This window comes from Bombina bombina, chromosome 3 (assembly GCF_027579735.1).
Source record: "Bombina bombina isolate aBomBom1 chromosome 3, aBomBom1.pri, whole genome shotgun sequence".
Lineage (NCBI taxonomy): Eukaryota > Metazoa > Chordata > Amphibia > Anura > Bombinatoridae > Bombina > Bombina bombina.
The window spans coordinates 781,689,120-781,710,129 of record NC_069501.1 but is presented as its reverse complement, the minus strand read 5'-3'; the positions used below and the strand labels follow the sequence as shown (position 1 = coordinate 781,710,129).

The following is a 21,010-nucleotide window of genomic DNA, read 5'->3' as shown; positions in this document are numbered from 1 at the left end:
TCTACAAGACTGGTTCAAGTTGTACCAGTGTCATTCCTACATTTCTAATCACCCAGACAGGAAAAACATAATGAAACCATTTACCCAATTTGAATCTTTATGCAGTAAGCATGCCCCAATAAACCACGCTTTATCACACATGTACGCCCTGTTACAAAATCAATCACTGGGTCAATCCCCTTACTATATGGATAGATGGAAAGTGAACTTGGGCTAGATGTTACCCCTCCAGAAGTCAAACAGATATTTGCCAACATTACTAAGACCTCCATCTCCAGTAGAATGCTCGAAATGAATATCAAACTAATGCACAGATGGTACCTTACCCCAGCCAGATGCCATAAACTATTTAGCAAAATTAGCAACCAATGCTGGAGATGCCATTCCCAAATAGGAACAATGTCACACATTTGGTGGCAATGCCCAGCAATCGCCTCCTTCTGGACAAAAGTAATAAAGGAAACAACCACTATTCTAGGCCCCAAAATTACTGAAAACCCCCTCCTATGGCTTTTTAACCTCACCCCTAAAAAACTTACAACCGTCCAAACTAAGTTACTACATATTCTAATTAATAGCGCAAAATCACTGATAGTCAAAAATTGGAAAACATCTACAACTCCTTCCATAGCACAATGGATAGACCAATGTCAAAATGTTTTAGATCTAGAGGAATACCATTATATGAAAACCAGACATAAAGAAGTGTATTTTGAAATCAAAATCCTATGGGACTCTTACATAACAAACAAATTCAGAAGACCCTCTGACTCCACTCCTCCCCCTTAAACCACAGACCTGACGGTTATGGGATGGAATTCTGTTTGTTCATTTAAATTTACTTTTGTGATTTCAGAGTGCTTATAATTTTGACTTTATTGTATCCATGCCACTTGATGTGTCTAAGATAAAAAATCTATTGTCAACTTCTGTTATTTTATTTGTTGGTTTAAATGTTTGTTTTATTGATTCATGATTTCTGTAGATTTCCCATGATGTGTATAACTTCTGCTCAAATCAATAAAAACATTTATAAAAAAAAAAAAAAAAAAAAAAGTGCAAACAATTTCAAAAATATGCTAGCTCCCAGTGAGTATAAAAAGAAAAGAGTGACACTTAATGGTAGTGTTAAAGATTTGAAAGGAGATTTAATAGAAGGTTTTTTTCCTTGCCAACAATGCAAGTCATGCAAACATAGTACTAAATTAAAAAATATTAAGTCAGAGAAAACAGGAAAATTATTAAAAATTAATGGAATAATTTGATGCACAGATACAAATGTAATATATCTCTTGCAGTGTAATTGTAATCTTAGATATTTTGGACAGACTAGTAGGAAACTACGGGATCGTATAAGAGAGCACCTATTAGGGATTGAACATGGTAGGAAAGATACCACACTATATAAACACTTTTTAGAGGTACATCAAGGGAGAACTGAGGACTTGAGATTTTGGGGTATAAAGAAGGTAACACATGATGGTAGAAGGGGTAATATGGAAGAGAAATTATTAAGACAGGAAGCAGAGTTATTTATGATTTTGGAACACTATCACCTGCAGGCCTTAATAGTGAATTAGACTTGAATTTTATAATAAAATAGAAGTTCGTATAGAAAGGGTGAAAACCACATTAGACTTTCTTTACATAAAAATAAGGATTGTTAATATGTCTGTGTTTTGTATATCTGTGCACTGTTAACAAAATAACAGAATTTATGCTTACCTGATAAATTACTTTCTCCAACGGTGTGTCCAGTCCACGGCGTCATCCATAACTTGTGGGAATATTCTCTTCCCCAACAGGAAATGGCAAAGAGCACAGCAAAAGCTGTCCATATAGTCCCTCCTAGGCTCCGCCCACCCCAGTCATTCGACCGACGGACAGGAGAAAAAACAGGAGAAACCATAAGGTGCCGTGGTGACTGTAGTTAAAGAAAGAAATTCATCAAATCTGATTAAAAAACCAGGGCAGGCCGTGGACCGGACACACCGTTGGGAGAAAGTAATTTATCAGGTAAGCATAAATTCTGTTTTCTCCAACATTGGTGTGTCCGGTCCACGGCGTCATCCATAACTTGTGGGAACCAATACCAAAGCTTTAGGACACGGATAAAGGGAGGGAGCCAATCAGGTTACCTAAACAGAAGGCACCACGGCTTGCAAAACCTTTCTCCCAAAAATAGCCTCCGAAGAAGCAAAAGTATCAAATTTGTAGAATTTGGCAAAAGTGTGCAGGGAAGGGGGGCGGAGCCAAGCCACGCAGGGAGATGGCTGTGTAGAAGGAGAGCTCTTGAACCCTCAGGCATAGCAACTACGATAAAAGGCACAGAATGTTTCAAAATCTACCCATATAGGAGGATATTACATCTTTAAGTGTCCCGCAACCGAAGATAATCCCTGAGACCTTGAATTTCAACATATTGCGGGAGATAGACGAAGAGGGCGCAACCGCGCCTTTTCTGTTCCCCCTGAGCATCGTGTGGATCATCAGAGATATACAGGCACACGGAGCTCCTAACATCAAAGATTTGAGGGGACTGTCAGGATCAAGTAACCTACCGTCTGCCTGTTTGCCTGCTCATCGAGTGGAGGATCGCTGCCCTTAGGCCTTCTGATTCCGGGACACCGGGTGCCGCAACATAAAGTAAACCCGGTAAGCAAATAGTCCCTTTACATTCATACTTCCCCACATGACTACGGGGGTTGAGGGATGAGTGACGGTCTTAATCCTGCTTAGAGACCCGAGAACTTATGTGCTGTTTGAGGCACGGACCTTCTGATTCCACCTTGCCCCACATAATTAAAACAGCGGAATACAGCGCACACATTACCCACTCATACCCAGGCCAGAGAGGTAGGCCTCGCCGCACTCATACCTGTCATGCCATTCCAAATACCTCAAGGGTACAAACAGAAGACAGGATTGACTTGGGATTTAATTTAACCTGCAAAGGACATAAAAGGTGCCCCTGTGAGTCGCATGATTTGGAGTGCATCCTGTAAAACACTGCTGGCACCCTCACAACACTTTTAGTGTACCCCCTCTTTGCAAGTTTGCCACATTATCACTACTTTTGTTCTTGGGGCCCAGGATAATTTTTACCGCCATTCTCTATTGTACACTGTACCCAAGCAGCATTTGAAAGGTGTTAATTAGAAGGGACCTGATTGGTTTCAACCTGCCTCTTTATTTTTACATTCTGCTGCTTTCCCTAACAACATTGTCAAAAGTAGGCCTGCATCCCTGGTTACCCTAGACCCCTACTCATTGATAGGGAGTAGCCTGAGGGATGCCCTGTAAGAAGCAAAACAAGGCTATCACACATACCCCAGTGCGCACCCTGAATAAATATCTGAAACAAGTGGGACTGAATACTACACCCCCATCTGACACAGTGGGAGCTACAGCGCCCGGTAAAGGGGATACACCACAAGATACGGAGATGCAGGCGACACAGCAAATCACAAAAGAGGACTTGCGCCACCTTTCCTCAAAAGAGGACATTAAAAATGCTGTATTAGAAATGCGCACCCTCTTTAACGAACTTAAAAAGGACATTAACACTCTAGACACCAGAGTCACACAGGTTGAAACCACGCAAGCGACAACCCTGGCCACCACTCAGCTTATGGAAACTGAAATCAAAGGCCAGGCAGAGGTACTACAGCAACTATCTGACAAATTAGAGGACCTGGACAATCGAGGGCGCAGGAACAACCTGCGAATCAGAGGGGTCTCGGAATCAGTACATCCCCCTGCAATAGAAGGATATTTGCAAAGTTTGTTCCGTACCCTGAAAGGCACCCCTTCCTCTCCAGAGATAATGTTGGAACGCGCTCACAGAGCGCTCAGGGCGAAACCACCCCTCAAAGCGCCCCCCAGAGACATCATTGTCCGTTTCCTTAATTACAAAGACAAGGAAGAAATTCTAAGGTACGCCCGTACCAATCACCCGGTACAACATGCGGGTGAGGAGCTACAGATATTTTCAGACCTATCCCCAACAACCTTACAGAAAAGGAGAGACATGGGACACATAACAGCTAATCTGAGGGCCTACAAGGTCCCTTACCGCTGGGGCTTCCCAGTCTCTATAGTGGCAACACATAACAATAAGACAGCAATATACAAAGCAGGAGAAGATGTCCAATCATTCTACGACTGCCTAGCATTGGAAAACTTGCAGCATACCCAGGATGTGACCTCTGGATCCTCCAGCCGGGCCCCCTAGTCTATGAGACTCTGGTTTAACATTTGCTCTGAGAAGATTTTTGGCTTACCCGCCCAACTTGTTTAACCAAAATGTTACTCAACCCGTAGTTAGAATATTGTTTAGTTAAGCTAATTGCTGAGTTTAAATGTTTGAGAGGTGGTTCCGGGACATTGGGTAAGCTCCTCTTTACACTTATGTTTTTATTGCTATGTATCTCTCCCTAATTTTCAGGATCAAAATAACTGCTTCTCAGTGCTGAGAAATAACTGTTAACATTAATTAACTGGCTGATAATTTTCAACTCACTCACCCTACCAGTCTATTCAAAATGTTACTTAACCTGTTGATATAATGTTATTTAGCTTACTAAACTATCTGTGGCCTTCTAGAAATATCCCTTTCAGTACTGGCGCACTTAATGTCTTCTTCCTGATTAGCTGCAATGTCATAACGTTATTATGTACAATGTTTAAATTTAGAGGTGTATAACTGATTTGCGATCACCCACGGCACCTTCCTTGCATTCACTCATACAATGCTTTATCTCTGTGAAATTGGAGGAACGTGGCATTAGAGGGTTGTTACTGAGACTTAAAGGCTAACAATAGTTAACTGGCTGGCAATTTTTCAGTACGCCCATCTTACCAGACTATCCAAATCCTTATTCAACTAGTTGATACACTATTATTTAGATGAATAAACTACTGTACCCTAGCAGTTAGACAATATCTGTTGGCCACTAGAAATGTCCCTTCCGGTACTGACACACCTACTACCATCTCCCTAATTACTTACAATACCCCGATGTTAGTGTGTTCAGTGCTGAGATTTAGATGTATATAATTTGGTATGCGGGCACCTATTACATCTCACCCCCACCATCCACCCCCCCCCTTCATCTGAATCACCCCACCCTACCCTATCTCATCCTCCTCCATCCATGCCCCACTGTTCTGTGCCTAATGTACGACAACTCTTGAAAACGTGGCAAATTCGCCACCAAGAGTTATTATATATTTCAATTGTTGCATTTGCCTGGGGGTTACAACCCCAATTTCTTTTGTTTGTTACTTGTTATTTAGAAGGTTACTAAATCTATGTAGACAACCATTAACGGACCTTCCGTGTTTTGTTTGTTCGCTACAAGACACCTGCTTTACTTACTCTTTACCTCTAATCTATAACTCCTACTTTTCCATTTCCCCCCCCACCCATCTTCTCCCTCCAAAACTTTCTCCTCCTCCCCCCCCCCCTTTTTTTTTTTTCTCTTTCAGAATGAACCACCAATATAGCAAGTTCGGATCTCACAGCCTCACATTAACCACTATTACTAAGTAAGTACTACTACTAAGTAAGCGGTCTATAGCTTTCAGAGCCCTAAAGAATTTACATAGCCATATACTCTTCTTCAAAGAGACACATTTCCGCAGGGGCAGGGAGCCAAAATGGTTTAACGCCCAATATCCCACAGCCCTGTTCGCGTCAGGCCTCTCTAAAAAGGGGGGAGTGGGGATACTGATACACCACTCAGTCCCATTAAAAATTGCACATGTGGAAAAGGACACAGAGGGCAGATACCTGTTGATAACAGGAACATTATACGATCACCCGATCACCCTTATTACTCTCTATAGCCCGAACACAGAACAGCACCTATTCATGCACAAGATTGCGAGGCTCATTTTGGACTTCGCGAAGGGACCAGTGTTCCTTTCGGGTGATTTTAACATATCCATGGAAGCGTCATTAGACACATCCAATGGGTCAGACAGTACCCCTACTAAAACTCTCAAATCAGTCAAATCCAGAATCTCAAGTCTTGCCCTACACGATATTTGGAGGACACTACATCCATCAACTAGGGACTACACATACTACTCCCCTCCACATAACAAATACTCTAGAATAGATTATTTTCTTACGGACTCTATCGGACTTGATATGGTATCATCTTGCACTATAGGCCCGATTACTTGGTCAGACCACGCCCCGGTCACATGTGAAGTTCAGTGGCCCGATCTTCCGCCCACGACATATATATGGAGACTTGACGACACACTACTAGACAACCCTGCAATAAGCTCTGAAATCCAAAAATCCCTTACAGATTATCTACGACATAACGACCCCTCGCAGACCTCAATAATAAACTTTTGGGAGACCCATAAGTGTGTTATCCGGGGTGAATTCCTTAAACACAGAGCCCGCCTTAACAGACAGTACAGACTAAAATACACCCAACTTTTGAACACTGTTACACAGCTTGAAGCGGCACACAAAAATGCCCCATGGGACATGGAGGCTAAGAATAAATTAGAAGACACTAAGAGGGAACTTCAGGCCCACCTAAGAGAGTCCTTTCAGCGTAAATTTTTAGCAATAAAACAACAGTACTATGAGGGAGGCAATAAACCGGGGAAACTGCTAGCTAGAGCGACCCGTAGAAAACAGCTCAAAACATATATTCACAGTCTCCAGAACCCTGATGGAACAACATTGAAAAGTAGCAAACAAATTGCAAATTCTTTCCACACGTATTACAAAGCATTATATAATATCCCACACAAGCTTAACCATGGGGAATGCGCAGTCACAACAGACGCTAAAATCCAGCTCATAGATCAATACTTAACAGACCTTGAACTACCAAGACTAGACCCCGATCAAAAGAACAGCTTAGACGAGCCCATCACTGCCTTAGAGCTTTCTAAAGCCCTTAAAGACTTCCCCAGCGGGAAATGCCCAGGCCCAGATGGCTACTCACTAAAATACTATAAATTCTACAGTAAAACACTAAGCCCACTGCTACTTCAATTGTTCAACAGCCTGATAACAGAACCCACTTTGGCTGGCACAATGCTCGAAGCACATATCTCACTTATACCCAAACCCGGTAAGCCCCCTACCTCCCCAGCGAATTTTAGACCCATATCCTTGCTGAACATGGACATCAAAATTTTAGCAAAAATCCTAGCGAATCGCCTCAATAAGTATATCCCTTCTCTTGTCTCTTCTGACCAAGTGGGCTTTGTGCCCGGTAGGGAGGCAAGAGACAACACCACCAAAGTCTTTCAAATTATTAATTTTGCCCAAACTGAAAGAGTACCAATGGCCCTTCTAGCGACTGATGCAGAGAAGGCCTTCGACCGGGTCGACTGGCTCTTCCTGCGTCGAGTCATGTCAACAATGAATCGGTCCAGCTTTCACCAACATGGCATTTGCATTATACTCTGCCCCGAACGCACGTATTAGAGTGAACGGTATTCTGTCGGATAGATTTGACATTTCCAATGGGACCCGACAGGGTTGCCCCCTATCCCCCTTATTATTCGCTCTCTCGATAGAAGCGCTTGCTCAAAAGGTTAGAAATAATGCAAACATCAAAGGAATACAGATTGGAAATGAGGAACACAAACAGGCCTTATACGCCGATGATGTTCTCTATACACTCACGAATATTGAAACATCTGTCCCTGAACTCCTGAAAGAGATTAATGCGTATGGCAAGCTATCTAATTTTCACCTAAACTTAACTAAATCAGAGCTTCTTAATATAAATGCCCCTACAGAACATATAGACTTTCTGTCCAGTGGCTATAAGATGACAATAGCTCCCACCAAATTGAAATACCTTGGTATATATCTATCTGCAAACCCCTCTGACATTTTTAAAAACAATTACTTGACCCTACGTAAAGAGATAGTCAATGACCTGTCCTCTTGGAGTAATAAATCACTTTCATGGTTAGGGAAGATAGGCCTCATTAAAATGAATATTCTACCACGAATATTGTATGTAATGCAAACAGTCCCGATTCGCCTACCGAACGATTTCCTGCCCCATCTCCAAAGCACCATAGAACAGTTTATATGGAAGGGTACGAGACCGAGAATACCCAGAAGGACACTGTATCTCCCTAGAGACAAGGGAGGACTTGGCTTCCCAGACCTAGCCTCTTATAGGAGGGCCATATTTTTACAAAGACTGACTGAATGGTCTCAGAACACCACGCAAAAAAAATGGGTCGGAATAGACGGGCAAATTCTACAACTAAATAATGTTGGATCCTTGGCGTGGATCACTACAAATAAACGCCCCAGGCCAATACAAAAATACCACATAATACATGAAACACTGACCGTGTGGGACAAATTGATAGCTACGAGTACACACATGTCGTCCCCTGTGCTTCCCATAATAGAAAACCCAGAGTTACCATACTATGAATTCAGTAGACGCGTGAGCTCTCCCTACAGATTAAGAGTAGGAATCTTGCATTACGCACAGGAGGGGGGCAGATTACTATCACAGCAAAAACTACAAGAACAGAACGGCCCTGTTTTCTCCTCCTGGTTAAGATACCACCAACTTTCTCATTTCTTACTCACCCACAAACAAAAACACAATTTTCTTAGAAACCTGATGCCCTTCGAATCCCTATGCACCGAAAACACTCCACCTAAAAGACTGATCTCAAAGATATACAAACTCTTACTCATTCCACCAGACATTCAGTTGCCTACATATACTAGGGCATGGAATAGAGAGCTTAGCAGTGTAGTTGAGGAGGACGATTGGCTTAGAGCCTTTGCCCTGACCAAGAGGTCATCGGTATCAGCCACTGTACAGGAGATACACCTTAAACTATTGACCAGATGGTATTATACCCCTGCAAAACTTCATCAGCTCTTTCCTGCGGTTAGTGCCACATGTTGGAGGGGGTGCGGAGAACAGGGTTCCATTGTCCACATATGGTGGTCTTGCCCCAGCCTCTCCAGTTTCTGGGAGGCGGTTATGAAGGAAATATCAGAAAAATTGAACACAACCATACCCAACACCATCGAGACCCTGCTATTCTTACATCTCCCCAGTATCAAAGCCACACATAGCCGCGCTCTCCTTTTACTTATGCTTACCGGTGCGAAGAAGCTTATCCCCAGATTGTGGAAGTCAAAAGAAATACCTGCTTTGGCTGATTGGCGTGCCGCTGTCAATGACCTATTGGTTATGGAAAAACTGCATTATTTCAAGTGTAGCCAAATGGTGACATATGAACTAATGATGGCCGTTTGGGCTCCTGCCCCAGCGTGAAATTTAAGAGAGTTTATCCCTCTCTCTGAAGGTTATGTCCAGACCCTTGCTATTCCCCCCCCTTTTTTTTTTTAAGTCTTCTCTTTCCCCCACCCACCCACAACTTCCTACTCTTCTACCTTTCCCAAGAGTGTCTTGATAGATTGAGACGGTATATCACGTATTATTTTATATTACATAAAGAATTGACCAACAAATAATTATTAAAATGTCAAGCTTTACATCTTTGTACTAAGATTTTTGTAATGTGGTTCTGCGCGTTGCGCTCCCACAAATTGTTTTCTTTGTATTATTGCTCAATGTACAATGTCTTTATTTATTTCCAATAAAGCTTGTTTTGAAAAAAAAAAGAAAAAGAAAAAGTGTGCAGGGAAGACCAAGTCGCTGCCTTACATATCTGATCAACAGAAGCCTCGTTCTTGAAGGCCCATGTGGAAGCCACAGCCCTAGTAGAGTGAGCTGTGATGCGTTCAGGAGGCTGCCGTCCGGCAGTCTCGTAAGCCAATCGGATGATGCTTTTCAGCCAAAAGGAAAGAGAGGTAGCAGTAGCTTTTTGACCTCTCCTCTTGCCAGAATAAACGACAAACAGAGAAGACGTTTGTCTGAAATCCTTTGTTGCTTCTAAATAGAACTTTAAAGCACGAACAACATCTAAATTGTGTAACAAACGTTCCTTCTTTGAAACTGGATTCGGACACAAAGAAGGAACAACTATTTCCTGGTTAATATTCTTGTTGGAAACAACCTTTGGAAGGAAACCAGGTTTAGTACGCAAAAAAACCTTATCTGAATGGAACACCAGATAGGGCGGATTACACTGCAAAGCAGATAACTCAGAAACTCTTCTAGCAGAAAAAATAGCAACCAAAAACAGAACTTTCCAAGATAACATCTTGCTATCTATGGAATGTAGAGGTTCAAACGGAACCCCTTGAAGAACTGAAAGAACTAAATTCAGACTCCAGGGAGGAGTCAAAGGTCTGTAAACAGGCTTGATCCTGACCAAAGCCTGAACAAAAGCTTGAACATCAGGCACAGCTGGCAGTCGTTTGTGTAACAAGACAGATAAAGCAGAAATATGTCCCTTTAGAGAACTCGCTGATAATCCTTTATCCAAACCTTCTTGGAGAAAGGAAAGGATCCTAGGAATTTTGATCTTACTCCATGAGAATCCCTTGGATTCACACCAACAGATATATCTTTTCCATATTTTATGGTAAATTTTTCTAGTTACAGGTTTTCTGGCTTGTACCAGAGTATCTATTACAGAATCCGAAAACCCACGCTTAGATAAAATCAAGCGTTCAATTTCCAAGCCGTTAGCTGGAGGGAAACTAGATTTGGATGTTCGAATGGACCCTGTACTAGAAGATCCTGTCTCAAAGGTAGCTTCCATGGTGGAGCCGATGACATATTCACCAGGTCTGCATACCAAGTCCTGCGTGGCCACGCAGGAGCTATCAAGATCACCGAGGCCCTCTCCTGCTTGATCCTGGCTACCAGCCTGGGAATGAGAGGAAACGGTGGAAACACATAAGCTAGGTTGAAGGTCCCAGGCGCTACTAATGCATCCACTAGAGTCGCCTTGGGATCCCTGGATCTGGATCCGTAGCAAGGAACCTTGAAGTTCTGACGAGACGCCATCAGATCCATGTCTGGAATGCCCCATAATTGAGTCAACTGGGCAAATATCTCCGGGTGGAGTTCCCACTCCCCCGGATGGAATGTCTGACGACTCAGATAATCCGCCTCCCAGTTTTCCACTCCTGGGATGTGGATCACAGATAGGTGGCAGGAGTGATCCTCCGCCCATTTTATGATTTTGGTCACTTCTCTCATCGCCAGGGAACTCCTTGTTCCCCCCTTATGGTTGATATAAGCAACAGTCGTCATGTTGTCTGATTGGAATCTTATGAATCTGGCCTTTGCTAGTTGAGGCCAAGCCCTGAGAGTATTGAATATCGCTCTCAGTTCCAGAATGTTTATCGGGAGAAGAGACTCTTCCCGAGACCATAGACCCTGAGCTTTCAGGGAGTCCCAGACCGCGCCCCAGCCCACTAGACTGGCGTCGGTCGTGACGATGACCCACTCTGGTCTGCGGAAGCTCATTCCCTGGGACAGGTGATCCTGGGTTAGCCACCAACGGAGTGAGTCTCTGGTCTTCTGATCTACTTGAATCACTGGAGACAAGTCTGTATAGTCCCCATTCCACTGTTTCAGCATGCACAGTTGTAATGTTCTTAGATGAATTCGCGCAAAAGGAACTATGTCCATTGCTGCAACCATCAACCCTACTACTTCCATGCACTGAGCTATGGAAGGTCGTGGAACAGAGTGAAGAACTTGACAAGCGTTTAGAAGTTTCGACTTTCTGACATCTGTCAGGAAAATCTTCATTTCTAAAGAATCTATTATTGTCCCCAAGAAAGGAACTCTTGTCGACGGAGACAGGGAACTTTTTTCTATGTTCACTTTCCATCCGTGAGATCTGAGAAAGGCCAGAACGATGTCTGTGTGAGCCTTTGCCTTCGAAAGAGACGACGCTTGTATCAGAATGTCGTCCAAGTAAGGTGCCACTGCAATGCCCCTTGGTCTTAGAACCGCTAGAAGGGACCCGAGTACCTTTGTGAAAATCCTTGGAGCAGTGGCTAGCCCGAATGGGAGAGCCACAAACTGGTAATGTTTGTCCAGAAAGGCGAACCTTAGGAACTGATGATGATCTTTTTGGATAGGAATATGTAGATACGCATCCTTTAGATCCACGGTAGTCATAAATTGACCCTCCTGGATTGTAGGTAAAATCGTTCAAATGGTTTCCATTTTGAACGATGGCACTCTGAGAAATTTGTTTAGAAACTTTAAATCCAGAATTGGTCTGAAAGTTCCCTCTTTTTTGGGAACCACAAACAGATTTGAGTAAAACCCCAGTCCTTGTTCCACGGTTGGAACTGGGTGTATCACTCCCATTTTTAACAGGTCTTCTACACAATGTAAGAATGCCTGTCTCTTTATTTGGTTTGAGGATAAGTGAGACATGTGGAACCTTCCCCTTGGGGGTAGTTCCTTGAATTCCAGAAGATAACCCTGAGAAACTATTTCTAGTGCCCAGGGATCCTGAACATCTCTTGCCCAAGCCTGAGCGAAGAGAGAGAGTCTGCCCCGTACTAGATCCGGTCCCAGATCGGGGGCTACTCCTTCATGCTGTCTAGTTAGCAGCAGCAGGTTTCTTGGCCTGCTTACCCTTGTTCCAGCCTTGCATCGGTTTCCAAGCTGGTTTGGTTTGCGAAGCATTACCCTCTTGTCTAGAGGCTGCAGAGTTGGAGGCCGGTCCGTTCCTGAAATTGCGAAAGGAACGAAAATTAGACTTATTCTTGGCCTTGAAAGGCCTATCTTGTGGGAGGTCGTGGCCCTTACCCCCAGTGATGTCTGAAATAATCTCTTTCAATTCTGGCCCAAAAAGAGTTTTATCCTTGAAAGGGATATTAAGCAATTTTGTCTTGGAAGATACATCCGCTGACCAAGACTTTAGCCAGAGCGCTCTGCGCGCCACAATTGCAAACCCAGAATTTTTCGCTGCTAATCTAGCGAACTGCAAAGCGGCATCTAAAATAAAGGAATTAGCCAATTTAAGTGCGTGAACCCTGTCCATAACCTCCTCATACGGAGTCTCTCTACTGAGCGACTTTTCTAGTTCTTCGAACCAGAACCACGCTGCTGTAGTGACAGGAATAATGCACGAAATAGGTTGCAGGAGGTAACCTTGCTGTACAAAAATCTTTTTAAGCAAACCCTCCAATTTTTTATCCATAGGATCTTTGAAAGCACAATTATCCTCGATAGGAATAGTAGTGCGCTTGGCTAGTGTAGAAACTGCCCCCTCGACCTTAGGGACTGTCTGCCATAAGTCCTTTCTGGGGTCGACCATAGGAAATAATTTCTTAAATATAGGAGGGGGAACAAAAGGTATGCCGGGCTTCTCCCACTCCTTATTCACTATGTCCGCCACCCGCTTGGGTATAGGGAAAGCGTCGGGGTGCACCGGAACCTCTAGGAACTTGTCCATCTTGCACAATTTTTCTGGAATGACCAGGTTGTCACAATCATCCAGAGTAGATAGCACCTCCTTAAGCAGTGCGCGGAGATGCTCTAATTTAAATTTAAATGTCACAACATCAGGTTCAGCCTGTTGAGAAATTCTACCTGAATCTGAAATTTCCCCATCTGACAAAACCTCCCTCACGGCCCCTTCAGATTGGTGTGAGGGTATGACAGAGCAATTATCATCAGCGTCCTCCTGCTCTTCAGTGTTTAAAACAGAGCAATCGCGCTTTCTCTGATATGCAGGCATTTTGGATAAAATATTTGCTATGGAGTTATCCATTACTGCTGTCAATTGTTGCATAGTAATAAGCATTGGCGCGCTAGAAGTACTAGGGGCCTCCTGCGTGGGCAAAACTGGTGTAGACACAGAAGGAGATGATGTAGAACTATGTCTACTCCCTTCATCTGATGAATCATCTTGGGCAACTTTACTATCTGTGGCAGTACTGTCCTTACTTTGTTTGGACGCTATGGCACAATTATCACACAATTTTGAAGGGGGAGACACATTGGCTTCCACACATACAGAACATAGCTTATCTGAAGGCACAGACATGTTAAACAGGCTTAAACTTGTCAATAAAGTACAAAAACTGATTTTAAACAAAACCGTTACTGTCTCTTTAAATTTTAAACAGTGCACACTTTATTACTGAATATGTGAAAAACTATGAAGGACTTGTTCAAATTTAACCAAATTTTCCCCACAGTGTCTTAAAGCATTCAAAGCATTGCACCCTAAATTTGAGACCTTTAACCCTTAAAATGAAGAAACCGGAGCCGGTTAAAGTTTTAACCCCTCTACAGTCCCAGCTACAGCCTTTGCTGCGACTTTACCAAACCCAGGGGGGATACGATACCAAATGAAGCCTTCTAGGAACCTTTTCAAATACTTTCAGACCCACACACATGCAGCTGCATGTCCTGCTCTCAAAAGAAACTGCGCAGTAATGGCGCGAAAATGAGGCTCAGCCTACTACAGGGAAGGCCCTTCCTGACTGAAAAGGTGTCTAAACCAGTGCCTGACGTTAAAAAACGTTCCCCAAATTTTATAAGTGTGAATATCAACATCAATCTTTATAAAAAGCCCAAATAAAGCAATCGATCTTGCCCATAAAAAATGTCTACCAGTTTTATAGCCCACATTAAGCCCTTTATTCTGTTTGATTAAGAAAATGGCTTACCGGTCTCCATGAGGGGAATGACAGCCTTCCAGCATTACACAGTCTTGTTAGAAAAATGGCTAGTCATACCTTAAGCAGAAAAGTCTGCTAACTGTTTCCCCCAACTGAAGTTATTTCATCGCAACAGTCCTATGTGGAAACAGCAAACGATTTTAGTTACTGCTGCTAAAATCATATTCCTCTCACAAACAGAACTCTTAATCTTTTTCTGTTTCAGAGTAAATAGTACATACCAGCACTATTTTAAAATAACAAACTCTTGATAGTAGAATAAAAAACTACAACTAATCACCACATACTCTTCACCATCTCCGTGGAGATGTTGCCTGTGCAACGGCAAAGAGAATGACTAGGGTGGGCGGAGCCTAGGAGGGACTATATGGACAGCTTTTGCTGTGCTCTTTGCCATTTCCTGTTGGGGAAGAGAATATTCCCACAAGTTATGGATGACGCCGTGGACCAGACACACCAATGTTGGAGAAATTATATATAAAAAATTCCAATGATATTCTGATAGGACTATTGAATTAATACTCATATATTATATGTATAAATAAAAATATATATGTGTAGCATAGAACTTGACTATTGTTTTAAAAGAACCGAGGAGCAGTCTTGCTAACTAATAATTAATATTTAAAAAAACAAACAAAAAAATAGTTATGAATAAGCTTAAAAGAATAACCTTATGCTATGATTGAGAAGATTTAAACAGCTTAAAACGGTCTTGAGGAGATCACAGCTACAATAAAAAAGAAACAAAGGGTTAACATCTAGCCCTATATAGAGGAGGAGCTTGAAAGAAAGATCATCTTGGTAAAGGCTCTGAGCAGCTGAAACATATTTTTTTCACAGCTCCTGAACTGAGATCCTGGATTGACTCCCATAACCGCAGCGATGAAAATACTTCCATGAACGGAGCGGTAGGAGTTTGAAGATATACAAGTATATTCAAAAGAGTGCACACTCTAAGAAATCTTTAACAATTGGTCACTACAAACATGCATCGTCTGAGCACAGGAGCGTGCAGACTGGCGGAGGACGCCGAAGAAATAGTGAGTACTACACAATCGCTGAAAAACCCATTTTCGACCTAAAAGGTGCAACATTCACAAACAGGTGTTGCTTAGATACAACAACATTTTGTGGTCTAATACATTCAATACCACGTATATTGACATTGTAACAGCTACTTCTCTGATTGTTGCAGGACTTAATTATATACCGAAAAAATCCATACTTAAGGATTTGCTATTTACACAGACTGCCATCGTATGAGAACGAGTCTATTAAAAATTGAGTATTATGCTACAGAGGAGCAAAAGTCTACTTAATTATTTGTAATAATTGCTCACGGTTTGTGTTTAGAAACGGACATTTAGGATAGAAGAACTGCTTTGAAACACATTGCAAGTTTGTCATATTTAGTTGCAACATTTGATTGTAATTGCTATTGCTACGTACTATGCTTATCAAGTGTACAGCACTGCGGAATCTGTTGGTGCTCTACAAATACCTGATAATAATAATAATAATAATAAAGTGTTAAAAATTTGACACCAGTGTCAGTAATATTGTTTTTAAAATTGTGTTATTAAAATATTTTATTGTTTTTTATGAACACAAGATGTTTTGATTGGTTACTTATCAGTAACACGCTTGTATGATGACAACTAGAGCTCTCAGTGCTAATTGTATGTTAGAATAACTCAGATTGAATGATCAGTAATATATTCCTACTCCAGTAAGGTTACCCATTAAACAGATAGCCCACAGGCGCCACCCACACCCTCATTTATACAAAATTCTTAGATTACGTCCCCTTGTTCCAAGACTGACTGGACTTCCAGGAGGACTTGGACTGTACCTGCTTGGAAGAGGAGGGGGAAGGCTGACCTGAAAAGGTCGGAAAGGAACGAAAATTAGTCTGACGCCCTTTCTGTTAATTTCTCTTATCCTGAGGGAGAGAATGACCATTTCCTCCCGTAATACCTGAAATAATTTTAGCCAAACCAAGCCTAAACAAGGTCTTACCCTTGTTAGGAATTGACAAAAGCTTAGACTTAGATGACACATCCAGATACCAAGACTTCAATCACAAGGCTCTGCGTGCCAGAACAGCAAAGCCAGAAATCTTTGCTCCCAACTTAATGACCTGTATGGAAGCATCCGTGATAAAGGAATTGGCCAACTTCAAAGCCCTGATCCTATCCTGAATTTCATCAAGAGGAGTATCAGTCTGAATAGAATCAGACAACGCATCAAACCAGTAAGCTGCTGCACTAGTGACAGTAGCAATACACACCGCAGGCTGCCATTGCAAACCCTGGTGAACATACATCCTTTTAAGTAACGCCTCCAACTTCTTATCCATAGGATCCTTAAAAGAACAACTATCCTCTATGGGAATAGTGGTTCTCTTAGCAAAACTCCTTCCACCTTGGGAACCGTCTGCCCAGACTCCTTAATAGAATCGGCTATTTGAAACATCTTCTTAAAAATTGGAGAAGGGGAAAAAGGAATCCCATGCTTCTCCCACTCCATTGCAATAATCTCTGAAGCACGGTCTTGAACAGGAAATACCTCCACCGTGGAAGGAACATCAAAGTACTTATTCAGCTTACTAGACTTCTTAGGAGTGACAACGACAGTCGAGTCAGTCGTCCAAAGTAGCCAAAACCTCCTTAAGTAAGAAAATGAGGTGTTCTAGCCTAAAACTGAAGGATACAACTTCAGCATCAGAATGAGTAACACTATCTGAATCTGAGATTTCACCCTCAGATACAACCGAAGAATCATCCTCAGACTTCTGGGAAGGAACATTCGGAATAGTCAAAACTGAATCAGAAACCTTACTCACCGATTCCTTAAAATTTCCTCTTGCACTTTCCCTGCAACATGGGAAAGGCAGACAGCGCATCAGTTACTGCAGAAGATATCTGGGTAGCAATTTCTTGCAAGGTAACCCCAACTGGAGTTTGAGAGGAAGCGCAGGGCACTGCATGTGCGGACAACAATGTTTGGGACACTTGAGGAGAAGGCAGCGGCATCTCTTTAACAGGAGACCCCTGAACAGCATCCGCATTAGATAATGGTGTCTCAGAATCAAAAAGTCTATCCCTGTAATGTAAAGTTCTATCAATACAAGAGGGACAAAAACAGAATTTATGTTTATCTGATACATTTCTTTCTCCTACGGTGTATCCGGTCCACGGCTTCATCCTTACTTGTGGGATATTCTCAATACCTACAGGAAGTGGCAAAGAGAGCACACAGCAAAGCTGTCCATATAGCTCCCCTCAGGCTCCGCCCCCCCCCAGTCATTCGACCGACGGTTAGGAGAAAAAGGAGAACCATAGGGTGCAGTGGTGACTGTAGTTTATAAAAATAAATTTAAACCTGACTAAAATGCCAGGGTGGGCCGTGGACCGGATACACCGTAGGAGAAAGAAATTTATCAGGTAAACATAAATTCTGTTTTTTCCTACATTGGTGTATCCGGTCCACGGCTTCATCCTTACTTGTGGGAACCAATACCAAAGCTTTAGGACACAGATGAAGGGAGGGAACAAGTCAGGTAACCTAAACGGAAGGCACCACTGCTTGCAAAACCTGTCTCCCAAAAATAGCCTCCGAAGAAGCAAAAGTATCGAATTTGTAAAATTTGGCAAATGTATGCAGTGAAGACCAAGTCGCTGCCTTACAGATCTGTTCAACAGAAGCCTCATTCTTGAAAGCCCAAGTGGAAGCCACAGCTCTAGTAGAGTGAGCTGTAATTCGTTCAGGAGGCTGCCTTCCAGCAGTCTCATAAGCCAACAGGATGATGCTTTTCAGCCAGAAAGACAGAGAGGTCGCAGTCGCCTTTTGACCTCTCCTCTTACCAGAATAGACGACAAACAAGGACGAAGTTTGTCTGAAATCTTTAGTTGCTTTTAGGTAAAACTTCAAAGCACGAACCACATCGAGATTGTGTAACAGACGTTCCTTGTTAGAAGCTGGGTTAGGACACAGAGAAGGAACAACTATTTCCTGGTTAATATTCTTATTGGAAACCACTTTTGGAAGAAAACCAGGTTTGGTACGTAAAACGATCTTATCTGTATGAAACACCAGATAGGGTGAATTACACTGCAAAGCAGACAATTCAGAAACTCTTCTAGCGGAAGAGATAGCAACCAAAAACAAAACTTTCCAAGATAGTAACTTAATATCTATGGAATGTAAAGGTTCAAACGGAACCCCCTGAAGAACTGAAAGAACTAGATTTAGACTCCATGGAGGAGCCACAGGTCTGTAGACATGCTTGATTCTGACTAAAGCCTGCACAAACTCCTGAACATCTGGCATTGCTGCCAGACGTTTGTGTAACAAAACAGACAGAGCTGATATCTGTCCTTTTAAGGAACTAGCTGACAAACCTTTCTCCAATCCTTCTTGGAGAAAAGCTAAAATCCTTGGAATCCTAATCTTACTCCATGAGTAACCCTTGGATTCGCACCAACAAAGATATTTCCGCCATATCTTATGGTAAATTTTCCTAGTGACAGGCTTTTTAGCCTGAATCAGGGTATCTATAACTGAATCCGAAAACCCACGCTTAGCTAGAATCAAGCGTTCAATCTCCAAGCAGTCAGTTGCAGAGAGACTAGGTTTGGATGTATGAATGGACCTTGAATTAGAAGGTCCTGCCTCAAAGGTAGCTTCCATGGTGGAACCGATGACATATTCACCAGGTCTGCATACCAGGTCCTGCGTGGCCATGCAGGAGCTATCAGAATTACCAAAGCCTTCTCCTGTTTGATCCTGGCTACTAGCCGTGGGAGAAGAGGAAACGGTGGAAAGACATAAGCTAGATTGAACGACCAAGGCGCTGCTAAGGCATCTACCAGTGTCGCCTTGGGATCCCTGGACCCGTAACATGGAACTTTTGAGTTCTGACGTGACGCCATCAGATCCAGATCCGGAATGCCCCATAGTTGAGTTAACTGGGCAAAAACCTCTGGGTGAAGTTCCCACTCCCCCGGATGGAAAGTATGATGACTCAGATAATCCGCTTCCCAGTTGTCCACTCCTGGGATGTGAATTGCTGATAGATGGCAGGAGCGATCCTCTGCCCATTTGATGATCTTGGATACCTCTCTCATCGCCAGGGAACTCTTCGTTCCCCCCTGATGATTGATGTACGCTACAGTCGTCATGTTGTCCGACTGAAATCTGATGAATCTGGCCTCCGCTAGTTGAGGCCATGCCTGGAGCGCATTGAATATCGCTCTCAATTCCAATATGTTTATCAGGAGAAGAGATTCTTCCCGAGACCATAGACCCTGAGCCTTCAGGGACTCCCAGACCGCGCCCCAGCCCAAAAGACTGGCGTCGGTCGTGACGATGATCCACTCCGGTCTGCGGAAACTCATTCCCTGAGACAGGTGATCTAGAGACAGCCACCAGAGGAGTGAGTCTCTGGTTTTCTGGTCCATTTGAATCTGGGGAGACAAGTCTGCATAATCCCCATTCCACTGTTTGAGCATGCACAGTTGCAATGGTCTTAAATGAATTTGAGCAAAAGGAACCACGTCCATTGCCGCAACCATTAGTCCTATTACCTCCATGCACTGAGCTATGGAGGGCTGAGGAATGGATTGAAGAACTCGACAAGCGTTCAGAAGCTTTAACTTCCTGACCTCTGTCAGAAAGATCTTCATTTCTACGGAGTCTATTATTGTTCCCAAAAAGGGAACCCTTGTGGACGGGGACAGGGAACTTTTTTCAATGTTCACCTTCCACCCGTGAGATCTGAGAAAGGCTAAAACAATGTCTGTATGAGCCCTTGCTTTAGGAAGGGACGACGCTTGTATTAGAATGTCGTCTAGGTAAGGTGCTACTGCAATGCCCCTCGGCCTTAGCACCGCTAGAAGGGACCCTAGCACCTTTGTGAAAATTCTGGGAGCAGTGGCTAAACCGAACGGAAGAGCCACAAACTGGTAATGTTTGTCCAGAAAGGCGAACCTCAGGAACTGATGGTGATCTTTGTGGATAGGAATATGCAGGTACGCATCCTTTAAGTCCACGGTAGTCATGTATTGACCCTCCTGGATCGTTGGTAAAATTGTCCGAATGGTTTCCATTTTGAATGAATGGTCCTTGAACTCTAGAAGATACCCCTGAGAAACACTTTCTAGTGCCCAGGGGTCCGGAACATCTCTTGCCCAAGCCTGAGCAAAGAGAGAAAGTTTGCCCCCTACTAGATCCGGTCCCGGATCGGGGGCTACCCCTTCATGCTGTCTTGGTAGCAGCAGCAGGCTTCTTGGCCTGTTTGCCCTTGTTCCAGCCTTGCAATGGCTTCCATGCTGGTTTGGGCTGGGATGCGTTACCCTCTTGCCTAGTGGCTGTAGAGGTGGAAGTCATTCCGCTCCTGAA

At 43.1% G+C, this 21,010-nt stretch overlaps 1 protein-coding gene across 1 annotated transcript in view; it reads right to left on the bottom strand.

The window, feature by feature from the left end:
* Positions 1-21,010, bottom strand: part of MRPS9 (mitochondrial ribosomal protein S9) — a 601,112-nt gene that overhangs the window by 225,755 nt on the left and 354,347 nt on the right. The gene's annotated exons all lie outside the window — the stretch shown is intronic.